The following is a 16,154-nucleotide window of genomic DNA, read 5'->3' as shown; positions in this document are numbered from 1 at the left end:
AGCTGACCATGTGAAGGACACCTTGGCCACTAGGGAGATTCTTGCCACACTGGAGGAGCTAATAGCGATATCTACCCGCATCAATCTTTGTTTTAACAAATGAAGGTTGTATTCAGCCCAGTGTGGGTAGAGGTTTTGGCTGGCTCCCACCTTCACCAAACCTCCGGAATCTCCGACCCAGGCATCTGAGCCACATTAGACCATGAAGGTGACACGAGCGGGGTATAAGTCCCTGACCACTCGTGTACTCAAGGTCTCTCCTGTCTGCCAACAGTCGGGATATTATGCCAGAAAATGTCCCCAGCGGTCGGGAAAACGTCAGCATCTAGTGGTTGTAGGAGGAGGTACACTAGACATGGCGACGTTTTCCTCCAAATTGTCCTTCAAGGGGACAATTACCATAGGCCCATCCACTCTTATGGTAGAGCTTTGCGTGGATTCTGGGGGAAGGGCAACATCTTGTCTTCTACCTTTGCTCAACGGCACGCAATACCCTTGGTGATGCTCGCCAAACCAGTGACCGTACGAGTGGTGAATGGGTTGACACTGCCCTCACAGATAACACACCATTTACTTTTTCTATGTCGCCATCCCATCAGGAGATTATCTCTTCACTGGTCATTCCCGAGGGAATTGATGAGGTCATGTTAGGGACACCTTGGCTACGGTACCACTCCCCTCATATTGAGTGGTCCACAGGGAGAATTTTGGAATGAAGTGAATCTTGAGAGGGTAGATGTCAGAGGGAGTGCATTCAGGTTGCTACTACTGATGTACCCACAGATATCTTTCCTCTCTCCCCTAGCAATATTGGCCCTATGCGGATGTGTTCTCCAAGAGGGCTGCAGAGACCCTGCCACCTCACCGCCCCTATGAATGTCCTATTGACATCTTGCCTGGTGCTGAGCCTCCCGGGGTTGAGTCTATCTGTAATCGCTCCCGTGGAAGGAGGCAATGTCTCAGTACATCCAGGAGAATCTGGCAAGAGGATTCATTAGGAAGTCAGTGTCACTCGCAAGGGCTGTGTTCTTCTTCATGCAGAAGAAGAATGGAGAATTACGTCCCTGCATAGACTACAGGGGTTTTAACTTATATCTGAGCTTTTCGATAGGTTGCAGGGGGCGAGGGCATTTACTAAGCTTGATCTGTGAGGTGCTTACAACCTGATTCGCATCCATGTGGGGGATGATTGGATGATGGCATTTAACACCAGGGACGAGCACTATGAATACTTGGTAATGCCCTTTGGGCTCTATAATACTCCTGCCGTTTTCCAAGACTTTATGAATGATATCTTCCGGGATATGCTCACCACCTCGGTCGTAGTCTATCTGGATGATATTCTCTTCTACTCTCCACATATAGACTCCCACCGGAGAGATGTTTGCAAAGTCTTCAACCTCTTACAGGCAAACTCTCTCTAAGCCAGGTTGGAGAAGTGTGTGTTTGAGCAGGAGTACTTGCCTTTCCTGGGCTATATCATCTCCGCCTGGGGGTTGGCTCCAGCCAAGCTACAATATGTGATGGACTGGCAGGAACCCCATTCTCTCAAAGCGGTGCAGCGCTTTATGGGGTTAATCAACTAGTTCTTTCCCCACTTGTCAACCTTGGTAGCTCCCCTGGTTGCCCTCACCAAGAAAGGAGCTAATCCCAAATTGTGGTCGGAGGAGGTCTCCAAGGCCCTCCTCTCTATCAAGTCACACTTCGCTAGCGCTCCCAATTTACATCGCCCCGATGTTGATAAACCATTTATCATAGAGGTGGATGACTCTAATGTCGGTGCATTAGCAGTCCTCTTCCAAAAGGATGCTCTAGGTTGGAAGCATTGTTGCTTCTTCTTCTCCAAGACCATCTCACCGGCAGAGAGGAAATATTCCATTGGGGACAGGGAGTTGCTAGCCATGAAGTTGGCCTTTTCAGAGTGGAGACACTTCCTAGAGGGGGCTCGCTATCCATTCCAAGTATTCATTGACCACAAAAATGTGGTATATTTACAAACTACCCAGTGGCAAAATTCTCGCCAGGCCAGATGGTCCATGTGCTCCCTGTTCCACTTCACTCTCCATTTTCTCTCTGGGGAGAAAAACACTTGTGCCGATGCTCTCTCCCACTCCTTAGTGTCATCAGAGGAGGAGGAGCCTCGGCTTATTGTCCCTTCTGAGAGCCTGAGAACTGTGGCCCCGGTTTTGCTAGAGTCTGTGCCTCCAGGCAAGACTTTTGTTCCACCTAATTTGCGACCGGAGGTTGTCTCTTGGGCCCACCCTCCAGGGTGGGAGGACATTTTGGGACTAAGAGGACATCTGATCTCCTGGAGAGGACGCACGGGTGGCTGCATATGGCCCGTGACATAAGAGACTATATTTGGGCATGTGTCTCCTTGACAATGGCCTGGTGAGTTACATTACCCCCTGCCAGTGGCAGACAGGCCTAGGGAAATGGTCAGGATGGACTTTGTGGTGGGTTTACCCAAGTCCCCTGGTGCACCATTATTTGGGTAGTCACTGACCATTTTTCCAAAATTGTGCACTTGGTGCCCCTTCCACAGCTACCTTCTGCATGGGCCTTGACGGCGTTGTTTAATAAACACATTTTCACATTTTCCGCCTACACGGTATGCCAGACAAAATAGTCAGTGACCGGGGTCCCCAGTTTGTGTCTCGGTTCTGGAGAGAGCTTTGTCATCTACTCAGCATCGAGCTGAATCTCTCTTCAGCATACCTGTAACAACTCTGCTGGCATCACAGCATGGCCTCACATCTCTCACACAATCTTACCCACTGCTCCAGGCCATGATGTGGTTTCTGTTTAATGCCAGCTCCATGTTCTGTGTCTCTGCTCTGTGCATGCTTCATGGCTATGTGTATAGGGGGCCGGCGCCTGAACTCTCTGGTTCTTATAGGAATCAGGTGCATCTGTCTAATCAGTTCCTGACCAATTATCAAGAGGCCTCCTGTATATAGTGCAGCTCCACCCTTTGGTCTGGGCCAGTGCAATGTGTTAGCTCAGTTAGTGTTTAGCTGCTGAGTTTGCCTGGCCTTGCTCTGAGTTACTCCCTCTGAGCTTTTCTCTGTGCTATTGCCTTGATCTTGTAGTCCGCCCTCCAGGAGGCAGAATATCCTGGTCCCTGTGTCTTTGTCCCTGTGTCTTGTTCCATTGCCTTGTCTGTACTTTGTCTTTTCTCGGTCTCCTTGTCTGTGGCTTCCTTCCCTGCTTTGTCTTTCCTTGTGTTCTCAGTCTGCTTACACTCCGCACTCTTGCGGCTCTGCATTCAGACATGGCTTCGCACTCTCTGGCTTTGCTCTGTGGCTCCTCTCTTTGTGGTTCTATCTGTTGTGAATTCTGTGGCAGAGCTCCCTCCTGTGGTCACAAGTGGTACTTCGGCTGATTCTCTCTGTAAGCTTCCGTTGGTGGAGGGAAGTGGTACTGCGGCTTCTGAGTATCCTCCCTCAGGTGATGTGGTGAGGTCGTTAGGTGCTGCTCTACTTAACTCCACCTAGTGCTTTGATCCTGGCTTCCTGTCAATGTTCCAGTATTGGACTTGTTTTCCTCCTGGATCGTTTCTGTGGCCTGCTGCTCTGCATAGCTAAGTTTCCCTTTGCTATTTTGTTTGCTTTTCTTCTGTCCAGCTTATCTATTTGTTTGCTGGAAGCTCTGGGACGCAGAGGGTGTACCTCCGTGCCGTTAGTTCGGTACGGAGGGTCTTTTTGCCCCCTTTGCGTGGTTTTTAGGGTTTTGTGTTGACCGCAAAGTTACCTTTCCTATCCTCGCTCTGTTCAGTAAGTCGGGCCTCACTTTGCTAAATCTATTTCATCTCTACGTTTGTCTTTTCATCTTACTCACAGTCATTATATGTGGGGGGCTGCCTTTTCCTTTGGGCTATTTCTCTGAGGCAAGGTAGGCTTATTTTCTATCTTCAGGCTAGCTAGTTTCTCAGGCTGTGCCGAGTTGCATAGGTAGCGTTAGGCGCAATCCACGGCTGCCTCTAGTGTTGTTGGATAGGATTAGGGATTGCGGTCAACAGAGTTCCCACGTCTCAGAGCTTGTTCTATGTTTTTGGATTATTGTCAGATCACTGTATGTGCTCTGACCTCTATGTTCACTGTGGTACTGAATTGCCTAATCATAACAGTACAGGAAGCCAAAGTACTAATGATTCTCAATAGAGGGAAAAAAGAAGATCTGAGACCATTTTTTTTTCTCTGCACTGTGTTTTGCCTTTTTTTTCCCCTAGACATTTGGGTGGTTCAGGACACAGGTGTAGCAATGGACATTAGAAGTCTGTCTTCATGTGTGGATCAGCTCTTGGCAAGAGTACAAAAGATTCAAGACACTATTGATCAGAAATCAATGTTAGAACCAAGAATTCCTATTCCTGATTTGTTTTATGGTGATAGAACTAAGTTTCTGAGTTTCAAAAATAATTGTAAACTATTTCTGGCCTTGAAACCTCGCTCCTCTGGTGATCCAGTTCAACAGGTTCTGATCATTATTTCTTTTTTGCGTGGCGACCCTCAGGACTGGGCATTTTCTATTGCGCCAGGAGATCCTGCATTAAGTAATATCGATGCGTTTTTCCTGGCGCTCGGATTGCTGTAGGATGAGCCTAATTCTGTGGATCAGGCAGAAAAAAATTTGCTGGCTCTTTGTCAGGGTCAGGATGAGATAGAGTTATATTGTCAGAAATTTAGAAAGTGGTCCGTGCTCACTCAATGGAATGAATCTGCGCTGGCAGCTATGTTCAGAAAGGGTCTCTCTGAAGCCCTTAAGGATGTCATGGTGGGATTTCCTATGCCTGCTGGTTTGAATGAGTCTATGTCTTTGGCCATTCAGATTGGTCGACGCTTGCATGAGCGTAAATCTGTGCACCATTTGGCGGTATTACCTGAGCTTAAACCTGAGCCTATGCAGTGCGATAGGACTTTGACCAGAGTTGAACGGCAAGAACACAGACGTCTGAATGGGCTGTGTTTCTACTGTGGTGATTCCACTCATGCTATCTCTGATTGTCCTAAGCGCACTAAGCGGTTCGCTAGGTCTGCCACCATTGGTACAGTACAGTCAAAATTCCTTCTGTCCGTTACCTTGATCTGCTCTTTGTCATCGTATTCTGTCATGGCATTTGTGGATTCAGGCGCTGCCCTGAATTTGATGGACTTGGAGTATGCTAAGCATTGTGGGTTTTTCTTGGAGCCCTTGCAGTGTCCTATTCCATTGAGAGGAATTGATGCTACGCCTTTGGCCAAGAATAAGCCTCAGTACTGGACCCAGCTGACCATGTGCATGGCTCCTGCACATCAGGAGGTTATTCGCTTTCTGGTGTGGCATAATCTGCATGATGTGGTCGTGTTGGGGTTGCCATGGCTACAAGTCCATAATCCAGTATTAGATTGGAAATCCATGTCGGTGTCCAGCTGGGGTTGTCAGGGGGTACATGGTGATGTTCCATTTCTGTCAATTTCGTCATCCACCCCTTCTGAGGTTCCAGAGTTCTTGTCTGATTACCGGGATGTATTTGATGAGCCCAAGTCCGATGCCCTACCTCCGCATAGGGATTGTGATTGTGCTATCAATTTGATTCCTGATAGTAAGTTTCCAAAAGGCCGATTGTTTAATTTATCTGTGCCTGAGCACGCCGCTATGCGCAGTTATGTGAAGGAGTCCCTGGAGAAGAGGAATATTCGCCCGTCATCGTCGCCATTAGGAGCAGGGTTCTTTTTTGTAGCCAAGAAGGATGGTTCGCTGAGACCTTGTATAGATTACCGCCTTCTAAATAAGATCACGGTTGAATTTCAGTACCCCTTGCCGTTGTTATCTGATTTGTTTGCTCAGATTAAGGGGGCTAGTTGGTTCACCAAGATAGATCTTCGTGGTGCGTATAATCTTGTGCGAATTAAGCGAGGCGATGAATGGAAAACTGCATTTAATACGCCCGAGGGTCATTTTGAGTATCTAGTAATGCCATTCGGACTTGCCAATGCTCCATCAGTGTTTCAGTCCTTTATGCATGACATCTTCCGAGAGTACCTGGATAAATTCCTGATTGTGTACTTGGATGACATTTTGATCTTCTCGGATGATTGGGAGTCTCATGTGAAGCAGGTCAGAACGGTTTTTCAGGTCCTGCGTGCTAATTCTTTGTTTGTGAAGGGATCAAAGTGTCTCTTTGGTGTGCAGAAGGTTTCATTTTTGGGGTTCATCTTTTCCCCTTCTACTATCGAGATGGATCCTATTAAGGTCCAAGCCATCCATGATTGGACTCAGCCGACATCTCTGAAAAGTCTGCAAAAGTTCCTGGGCTTTGCTAATTTTTATCGTCGCTTCATCTGCAATTTTTCTAGTATTGCTAAACCATTGACCGATTTGACCAAGAAGGGTGCTGATGTGGTCAATTAGTCTTCTGCTGCTGTGGAAGCTTTTCAAGAGTTGAAGCGTCGTTTTTCTTCTGCCCCTGTGTTGTGTCAACCAGATGTTTCGCTTCCGTTCCAGGTCGAGGTTGATGCTTCTGAGATTGGAGCAGGGGCTGTTTTGTCGCATAGAGAGGTTCTGATTGCTCAGTGATGAAACCGTGCGCCTTCTTTTCCAGGAAGTTTTCGCCTGCTGAGCGAAATTATGATGTGGGCAACCGAGAGTTGCTGGCCATGAAGTGGGCATTCGAGGAGTGGCGTCATTGGCTTGAAGGAGCTAAGCATCGCGTGGTGGTCTTGACTGATCATAAGAACTTGACTTATCTCAAGTCCGCCAAGCGGTTGAATCCTAGACAAGCTCGTTGGTCGTTGTTTTTTGCCCGTTTTGACTTTGTGATTTCATACCTTCCGGGCTCTAAAAATGTGAAGGCGGATGCTCTGTCTAGGAGTTTTGTGCCCGACTCTCCGGGTGTATCTGAGCCGGCGGGTATCCTCAAAGACGGAGTAATTGTGTCTGCCATCTCCCCTGATTTGCGGCGAGTGCTGCAAAAATTTCAGGCTAATAAACCTGATCGTTGTCCAGCGGAGAAACTGTTTGTCCCTGATAGGTGGACGAATAAAGTTATCTCTGAGGTTCTTTGTTCGGTCTTGGCTGGTCATCCTGGAATCTTTGGTACCAGAGAGTTAGTGGCTAGATCCTTTTGGTGGCCATCTCTGTCGTGGGATGTGCGTACTTTTGTGCAGTCCTGTGGGATTTGTGCTCGGGCTAAGCCCTGCTGTTCTCGTGCCAGTGGGTTGCTTTTGCCCTTGCCAGTCCCGAAAAGGCCTTGGACACATATCTCTATGGATTTTATTTCAGATCTTCCCGTTTCTCAAAAGATGTCAGTCATTTGGGTGGTCTGTGATCGCTTTTCTAAGATGGTCCATTTGGTACCCTTGTCTAAATTGCCTTCCTCCTCTGATTTGGTGCCATTGTTCTTCCAGCATGTGGTTCGTTTACATGGCATTCCAGAGAATATCGTTTCTGACAGAGGTTCCCAGTTTGTTTCGAGGTTTTGGCGAGCCTTTTGTGGTAGGATGGGCATTGACTTGTCTTTTTCCTCGGCTTTCCATCCTCAGACTAATGGCCAGACCGAACGAACCAATCAGACCTTGGAAACATATCTGAGATGTTTTGTTTCTGCTGATCAGGATGACTGGGTGTCCTTTTTGCCTTTGGCTGAGTTCGCCCTTAATAATCGGGCTAGCTCGGCTACCTTGGTTTCGCCATTTTTCTGCAACTCTGGGTTCCATCCTCGTTTCTCGTCAGGACAGGTTGAGTCTTCGGACTGTCCTGGTGTGGATACTGTGGTGGACAGGTTGCAGCAGATTTGGACTCAAGTAGTGGACAATTTGACCTTGTCCCAGGAGAAGGCTCAACGTTTTGCTAATCGCAGACGCTGTGTGGGTCCCCGATTTCGTGTTGGGGATCTGCTTTGGCTATCTTCTCGTCATATTCCTATGAAGGTTTCCTCTCCTAAGTTTAAACCTCGTTTCATTGGTCCGTATAGGATTTCTGAGGTTCTTAATCCTGTGTCTTTTCGTCTGACCCTTCCAGATTCTTTTTCCATACATAACGTATTCCATAGGTCATTGTTGCGGAGATACGTGGCACCTATGGTTCCTTCTGTTGACCCTCCTGCCCCGGTTTTGGTGGAGGGGGAGTTGGAGTATATTGTGGAGAAGATTTTGGATTCTCGTGTTTCAAGACGGAAACTCCAGTATCTGGTTAAGTGGAAGGGTTATGCTCAGGAAGATAATTCCTGGGTCTTTGCCTCTGATGTCCATGCTCCCGATCTTGTTTGTGCCTTTCATGTGGCTCATCCTGGTCGGCCTGGGGGCTCTGGTGAGGGTTTGGTGAACCCTCCTCAAGGGGGGGGTACTGTTGTGAATTCTGTGGCAGAGCTACCTCCTGTGCTCACAAGTGGTACTTCGGCTGATTCTCTCTGTAAGCTTCCGTTGGTGGAGGGAAGTGGTACTGCGGCTTCTGAGTTTCCTCCCTCAGGTGATGTGGTGAGGTTGTTAGGTGCTGCTCTACTTAACTCCACCTAGTGCTTTGATCCTGGCTTCCTGTCAATGTTCCAGTATTGGACTTGTTTTCCTCCTGGATCGTTCCTGTGGCCTGCTGCTCTGCATAGCTAAGTTTTCCTTTGCTATTTTGTTTGCTTTTCTTCTGTCCAGCTTATCTATTTGTTTGCTGGAAGCTCTGGGACGCAGAGGGTGTACCTCCGTGCCGTTAGTTCGGTACGGAGGGTCTTTTTGCCCCCTTTGCGTGGTTTTTAGGGTTTTGTGTTGACCGCAAAGTTACCTTTCCTATCCTCGCTCTGTTCAGTAAGTCGGGCCTCACTTTGCTAAATCTATTTCATCTCTACGTTTGTCTTTTCATCTTACTCACAGTCATTATATGTGGGGGGCTGCCTTTTCCTTTGGGCTATTTCTCTGAGGCAAGGTAGGCTTATTTTCTATCTTCAGGCTAGCTAGTTTCTCAGGCTGTGCCGAGTTGCATAGGTAGCATTAGGCGCAATCCACGGCTGCCTCTAGTGTTGTTGGAAAGGATTAGGGATTGCGGTCAACAGAGTTCCCACGTCTCAGAGCTCGTTCTATGTTTTTGGATTATTGTCAGATCACTGTATGTGCTCTGACCTCTATGTTCACTGTGGTACTGAATTGCCTAATCATAACATCTATCTGGCTCCGCTCTTTGCGGTTCTATCTGGCTCCGCCTCCTGTTTTCTACACTTGGCTCCATCTCTGCTCTTGGCTCCGCCTCCAGCGTCTCCGCTCTTGGCGTTACCTCCAGCGCCTGCTGAGCGAAATTATGATGTGGGCAACCGAGAGTTGCTGGCCATGAAGTGGGCATTCGAGGAGTGGCGTCATTGGCTTGAAGGAGCTAAGCATCGCGTGGTGGTCTTGACTGATCATAAGAACTTGACTTATCTCGAGTCCGCCAAGCGGTTGAATCCTAGACAAGCTCGTTGGTCGTTGTTTTTTGCCCGTTTTGACTTTGTGATTTCATACCTTCCGGGCTCTAAAAATGTGAAGGCGGATGCTCTGTCTAGGAGTTTTGTGCCCGACTCTCCGGGTGTATCTGAGCCGGCGGGTATCCTCAAAGACGGAGTAATTGTGTCTGCCATCTCCCCTGATTTGCGGCGAGTGCTGCAAAAATTTCAGGCTAATAAACCTGATCGTTGTCCAGCGGAGAAACTGTTTGTCCCTGATAGGTGGACGAATAAAGTTATCTCTGAGGTTCTTTGTTCGGTCTTGGCTGGTCATCCTGGAATCTTTGGTACCAGAGAGTTAGTGGCTAGATCCTTTTGGTGGCCATCTCTGTCGCGGGATGTGCGTACTTTTGTGCAGTCCTGTGGGATTTGTGCTCGGGCTAAGCCCTGCTGTTCTCGTGCCAGTGGGTTGCTTTTGCCCTTGCCAGTCCCGAAAAGGCCTTGGACACATATCTCTATGGATTTTATTTCAGATCTTCCCGTTTCTCAAAAGATGTCAGTCATTTGGGTGGTCTGTGATCGCTTTTCTAAGATGGTCCATTTGGTACCCTTGTCTAAATTGCCTTCCTCCTCTGATTTGGTGCCATTGTTCTTCCAGCATGTGGTTCGTTTACATGGCATTCCAGAGAATATCGTTTCTGACAGAGGTTCCCAGTTTGTTTCGAGGTTTTGGCGAGCCTTTTGTGGTAGGATGGGCATTGACTTGTCTTTTTCCTCGGCTTTCCATCCTCAGACTAATGGCCAGACCGAACGAACCAATCAGACCTTGGAAACATATCTGAGATGTTTTGTTTCTGCTGATCAGGATGACTGGGTGTCCTTTTTGCCTTTGGCTGAGTTCGCCCTTAATAATCGGGCTAGCTCGGCTACCTTGGTTTCGCCATTTTTCTGCAACTCTGGGTTCCATCCTCGTTTCTCGTCAGGACAGGTTGAGTCTTCGGACTGTCCTGGTGTGGATACTGTGGTGGACAGGTTGCAGCAGATTTGGACTCAAGTAGTGGACAATTTGACCTTGTCCCAGGAGAAGGCTCAACGTTTTGCTAATCGCAGACGCTGTGTGGGTCCCCGATTTCGTGTTGGGGATCTGCTTTGGCTATCTTCTCGTCATATTCCTATGAAGGTTTCCTCTCCTAAGTTTAAACCTCGTTTCATTGGTCCGTATAGGATTTCTGAGGTTCTTAATCCTGTGTCTTTTCGTCTGACCCTTCCAGATTCTTTTTCCATACATAACGTATTCCATAGGTCATTGTTGCGGAGATACGTGGCACCTATGGTTCCTTCTGTTGACCCTCCTGCCCCGGTTTTGGTGGAGGGGGAGTTGGAGTATATTGTGGAGAAGATTTTGGATTCTCGTGTTTCAAGACGGAAACTCCAGTATCTGGTTAAGTGGAAGGGTTATGCTCAGGAAGATAATTCCTGGGTCTTTGCCTCTGATGTCCATGCTCCCGATCTTGTTTGTGCCTTTCATGTGGCTCATCCTGGTCGGCCTGGGGGCTCTGGTGAGGGTTTGGTGAACCCTCCTCAAGGGGGGGGTACTGTTGTGAATTCTGTGGCAGAGCTACCTCCTGTGCTCACAAGTAGTACTTCGGCTGATTCTCTCTGTAAGCTTCCGTTGGTGGAGGGAAGTGGTACTGCGGCTTCTGAGTTTCCTCCCTCAGGTGATGTGGTGAGGTTGTTAGGTGCTGCTCTACTTAACTCCACCTAGTGCTTTGATCCTGGCTTCCTGTCAATGTTCCAGTATTGGACTTGTTTTCCTCCTGGATCGTTCCTGTGGCCTGCTGCTCTGCATAGCTAAGTTTTCCTTTGCTATTTTGTTTGCTTTTCTTCTGTCCAGCTTATCTATTTGTTTGCTGGAAGCTCTGGGACGCAGAGGGTGTACCTCCGTGCCGTTAGTTCGGTACGGAGGGTCTTTTTGCCCCCTTTGCGTGGTTTTTAGGGTTTTGTGTTGACCGCAAAGTTACCTTTCCTATCCTCGCTCTGTTCAGTAAGTCGGGCCTCACTTTGCTAAATCTATTTCATCTCTACGTTTGTCTTTTCATCTTACTCACAGTCATTATATGTGGGGGGCTGCCTTTTCCTTTGGGCTATTTCTCTGAGGCAAGGTAGGCTTATTTTCTATCTTCAGGCTAGCTAGTTTCTCAGGCTGTGCCGAGTTGCATAGGTAGCGTTAGGCGCAATCCACGGCTGCCTCTAGTGTTGTTGGAAAGGATTAGGGATTGCGGTCAACAGAGTTCCCACGTCTCAGAGCTCGTTCTATGTTTTTGGATTATTGTCAGATCACTGTATGTGCTCTGACCTCTATGTTCATTGTGGTACTGAATTGCCTAATCATAACATCTATCTGGCTCCGCTCTTTGCGGTTCTATCTGGCTCCGCCTCCTGTTTTCTACACTTGGCTCCATCTCTGCTCTTGGCTCCGCCTCCAGCGTCTCCGCTCTTGGCGTTACCTCCAGCGCCTACTGAGCGAAATTATGATGTGGGCAACCGAGAGTTGCTGGCCATGAAGTGGGCATTCGAGGAGTGGCGTCATTGGCTTGAAGGAGCTAAGCATCGCGTGGTGGTCTTGACTGATCATAAGAACTTGACTTATCTCGAGTCCGCCAAGCGGTTGAATCCTAGACAAGCTCGTTGGTCGTTGTTTTTTGCCCGTTTTGACTTTGTGATTTCATACCTTCCGGGCTCTAAAAATGTGAAGGCGGATGCTCTGTCTAGGAGTTTTGTGCCCGACTCTCCGGGTGTATCTGAGCCGGCGGGTATCCTCAAAGACGGAGTAATTGTGTCTGCCATCTCCCCTGATTTGCGGCAAGTGCTGCAAAAATTTCAGGCTAATAAACCTGATCGTTGTCCAGCGGAGAAACTGTTTGTCCCTGATAGGTGGACGAATAAAGTTATCTCTGAGGTTCTTTGTTCGGTCTTGGCTGGTCATCCTGGAATCTTTGGTACCAGAGAGTTAGTGGCTAGATCCTTTTGGTGGCCATCTCTGTCGCGGGATGTGCGTACTTTTGTGCAGTCCTGTGGGATTTGTGCTCGGGCTAAGCCCTGCTGTTCTCGTGCCAGTGGGTTGCTTTTGCCCTTGCCAGTCCCGAAAAGGCCTTGGACACATATCTCTATGGATTTTATTTCAGATCTTCCCGTTTCTCAAAAGATGTCAGTCATTTGGGTGGTCTGTGATCGCTTTTCTAAGATGGTCCATTTGGTACCCTTGTCTAAATTGCCTTCCTCCTCTGATTTGGTGCCATTGTTCTTCCAGCATGTGGTTCGTTTACATGGCATTCCAGAGAATATCGTTTCTGACAGAGGTTCCCAGTTTGTTTCGAGGTTTTGGCGAGCCTTTTGTGGTAGGATGGGCATTGACTTGTCTTTTTCCTCGGCTTTCCATCCTCAGACTAATGGCCAGACCGAACGAACCAATCAGACCTTGGAAACATATCTGAGATGTTTTGTTTCTGCTGATCAGGATGACTGGGTGTCCTTTTTGCCTTTGGCTGAGTTCGCCCTTAATAATCGGGCTAGCTCGGCTACCTTGGTTTCGCCATTTTTCTGCAACTCTGGGTTCCATCCTCGTTTCTCGTCAGGACAGGTTGAGTCTTCGGACTGTCCTGGTGTGGATACTGTGGTGGACAGGTTGCAGCAGATTTGGACTCAAGTAGTGGACAATTTGACCTTGTCCCAGGAGAAGGCTCAACGTTTTGCTAATCGCAGACGCTGTGTGGGTCCCCGATTTCGTGTTGGGGATCTGCTTTGGCTATCTTCTCGTCATATTCCTATGAAGGTTTCCTCTCCTAAGTTTAAACCTCGTTTCATTGGTCCGTATAGGATTTCTGAGGTTCTTAATCCTGTGTCTTTTCGTCTGACCCTTCCAGATTCTTTTTCCATACATAACGTATTCCATAGGTCATTGTTGCGGAGATACGTGGCACCTATGGTTCCTTCTGTTGACCCTCCTGCCCCGGTTTTGGTGGAGGGGGAGTTGGAGTATATTGTGGAGAAGATTTTGGATTCTCGTGTTTCAAGACGGAAACTCCAGTATCTGGTTAAGTGGAAGGGTTATGCTCAGGAAGATAATTCCTGGGTCTTTGCCTCTGATGTCCATGCTCCCGATCTTGTTTGTGCCTTTCATGTGGCTCATCCTGGTCGGCCTGGGGGCTCTGGTGAGGGTTTGGTGAACCCTCCTCAAGGGGGGGGTACTGTTGTGAATTCTGTGGCAGAGCTACCTCCTGTGGTCACAAGTGGTACTTCGGCTGATTCTCTCTGTAAGCTTCCGTTGGTGGAGGGAAGTGGTACTGCGGCTTCTGAGTTTCCTCCCTCAGGTGATGTGGTGAGGTTGTTAGGTGCTGCTCTACTTAACTCCACCTAGTGCTTTGATCCTGGCTTCCTGTCAATGTTCCAGTATTGGACTTGTTTTCCTCCTGGATCGTTCCTGTGGCCTGCTGCTCTGCATAGCTAAGTTTTCCTTTGCTATTTTGTTTGCTTTTCTTCTGTCCAGCTTATCTATTTGTTTGCTGGAAGCTCTGGGACGCAGAGGGTGTACCTCCGTGCCGTTAGTTCGGTACGGAGGGTCTTTTTGCCCCCTTTGCGTGGTTTTTAGGGTTTTGTGTTGACCGCAAAGTTACCTTTCCTATCCTCGCTCTGTTCAGTAAGTCGGGCCTCACTTTGCTAAATCTATTTCATCTCTACATTTGTCTTTTCATCTTACTCACAGTCATTATATGTGGGGGGCTGCCTTTTCCTTTGGGCTATTTCTCTGAGGCAAGGTAGGCTTATTTTCTATCTTCAGGCTAGCTAGTTTCTCAGGCTGTGCCGAGTTGCATAGGTAGCGTTAGGCGCAATCCACGGCTGCCTCTAGTGTTGTTGGAAAGGATTAGGGATTGCGGTCAACAGAGTTCCCACGTCTCAGAGCTCGTTCTATGTTTTTGGATTATTGTCAGATCACTGTATGTGCTCTGACCTCTATGTTCATTGTGGTACTGAATTGCCTAATCATAACATCTATCTGGCTCCGCTCTTTGCGGTTCTATCTGGCTCCGCCTCCTGTTTTCTACACTTGGCTCCATCTCTGCTCTTGGCTCCGCCTCCAGCGTCTCCGCTCTTGGCGTTACCTCCAGCGCCTGCTGAGCGAAATTATGATGTGGGCAACCGAGAGTTGCTGGCCATGAAGTGGGCATTCGAGGAGTGGCGTCATTGGCTTGAAGGAGCTAAGCATCGCGTGGTGGTCTTGACTGATCATAAGAACTTGACTTATCTCGAGTCCGCCAAGCGGTTGAATCCTAGACAAGCTCGTTGGTCGTTGTTTTTTGCCCGTTTTGACTTTGTGATTTCATACCTTCCGGGCTCTAAAAATGTGAAGGCGGATGCTCTGTCTAGGAGTTTTGTGCCCGACTCTCCGGGTGTATCTGAGCCGGCGGGTATCCTCAAAGACGGAGTAATTGTGTCTGCCATCTCCCCTGATTTGCGGCGAGTGCTGCAAAAATTTCAGGCTAATAAACCTGATCGTTGTCCAGCGGAGAAACTGTTTGTCCCTGATAGGTGGACGAATAAAGTTATCTCTGAGGTTCTTTGTTCGGTCTTGGCTGGTCATCCTGGAATCTTTGGTACCAGAGAGTTAGTGGCTAGATCCTTTTGGTGGCCATCTCTGTCGCGGGATGTGCGTACTTTTGTGCAGTCCTGTGGGATTTGTGCTCGGGCTAAGCCCTGCTGTTCTCGTGCCAGTGGGTTGCTTTTGCCCTTGCCAGTCCCGAAAAGGCCTTGGACACATATCTCTATGGATTTTATTTCAGATCTTCCCGTTTCTCAAAAGATGTCAGTCATTTGGGTGGTCTGTGATCGCTTTTCTAAGATGGTCCATTTGGTACCCTTGTCTAAATTGCCTTCCTCCTCTGATTTGGTGCCATTGTTCTTCCAGCATGTGGTTCGTTTACATGGCATTCCAGAGAATATCGTTTCTGACAGAGGTTCCCAGTTTGTTTCGAGGTTTTGGCGAGCCTTTTGTGGTAGGATGGGCATTGACTTGTCTTTTTCCTCGGCTTTCCATCCTCAGACTAATGGCCAGACCGAACGAACCAATCAGACCTTGGAAACATATCTGAGATGTTTTGTTTCTGCTGATCAGGATGACTGGGTGTCCTTTTTGCCTTTGGCTGAGTTCGCCCTTAATAATCGGGCTAGCTCGGCTACCTTGGTTTCGCCATTTTTCTGCAACTCTGGGTTCCATCCTCGTTTCTCGTCAGGACAGGTTGAGTCTTCGGACTGTCCTGGTGTGGATACTGTGGTGGACAGGTTGCAGCAGATTTGGACTCAAGTAGTGGACAATTTGACCTTGTCCCAGGAGAAGGCTCAACGTTTTGCTAATCGCAGACGCTGTGTGGGTCCCCGATTTCGTGTTGGGGATCTGCTTTGGCTATCTTCTCGTCATATTCCTATGAAGGTTTCCTCTCCTAAGTTTAAACCTCGTTTCATTGGTCCGTATAGGATTTCTGAGGTTCTTAATCCTGTGTCTTTTCGTCTGACCCTTCCAGATTCTTTTTCCATACATAACGTATTCCATAGGTCATTGTTGCGGAGATACGTGGCACCTATGGTTCCTTCTGTTGACCCTCCTGCCCCGGTTTTGGTGGAGGGGGAGTTGGAGTATATTGTGGAGAAGATTTTGGATTCTCGTGTTTCAAGACGGAAACTCCAGTATCTGGTTAAGTGGAAGGGTTATGCTCAGGAA

This window comes from Ranitomeya imitator, chromosome 2 (genome assembly GCF_032444005.1).
Source record: "Ranitomeya imitator isolate aRanImi1 chromosome 2, aRanImi1.pri, whole genome shotgun sequence".
Classification (NCBI taxonomy): domain Eukaryota; kingdom Metazoa; phylum Chordata; class Amphibia; order Anura; family Dendrobatidae; genus Ranitomeya; species Ranitomeya imitator.
Note: the sequence above shows the minus strand (reverse complement) of the source record.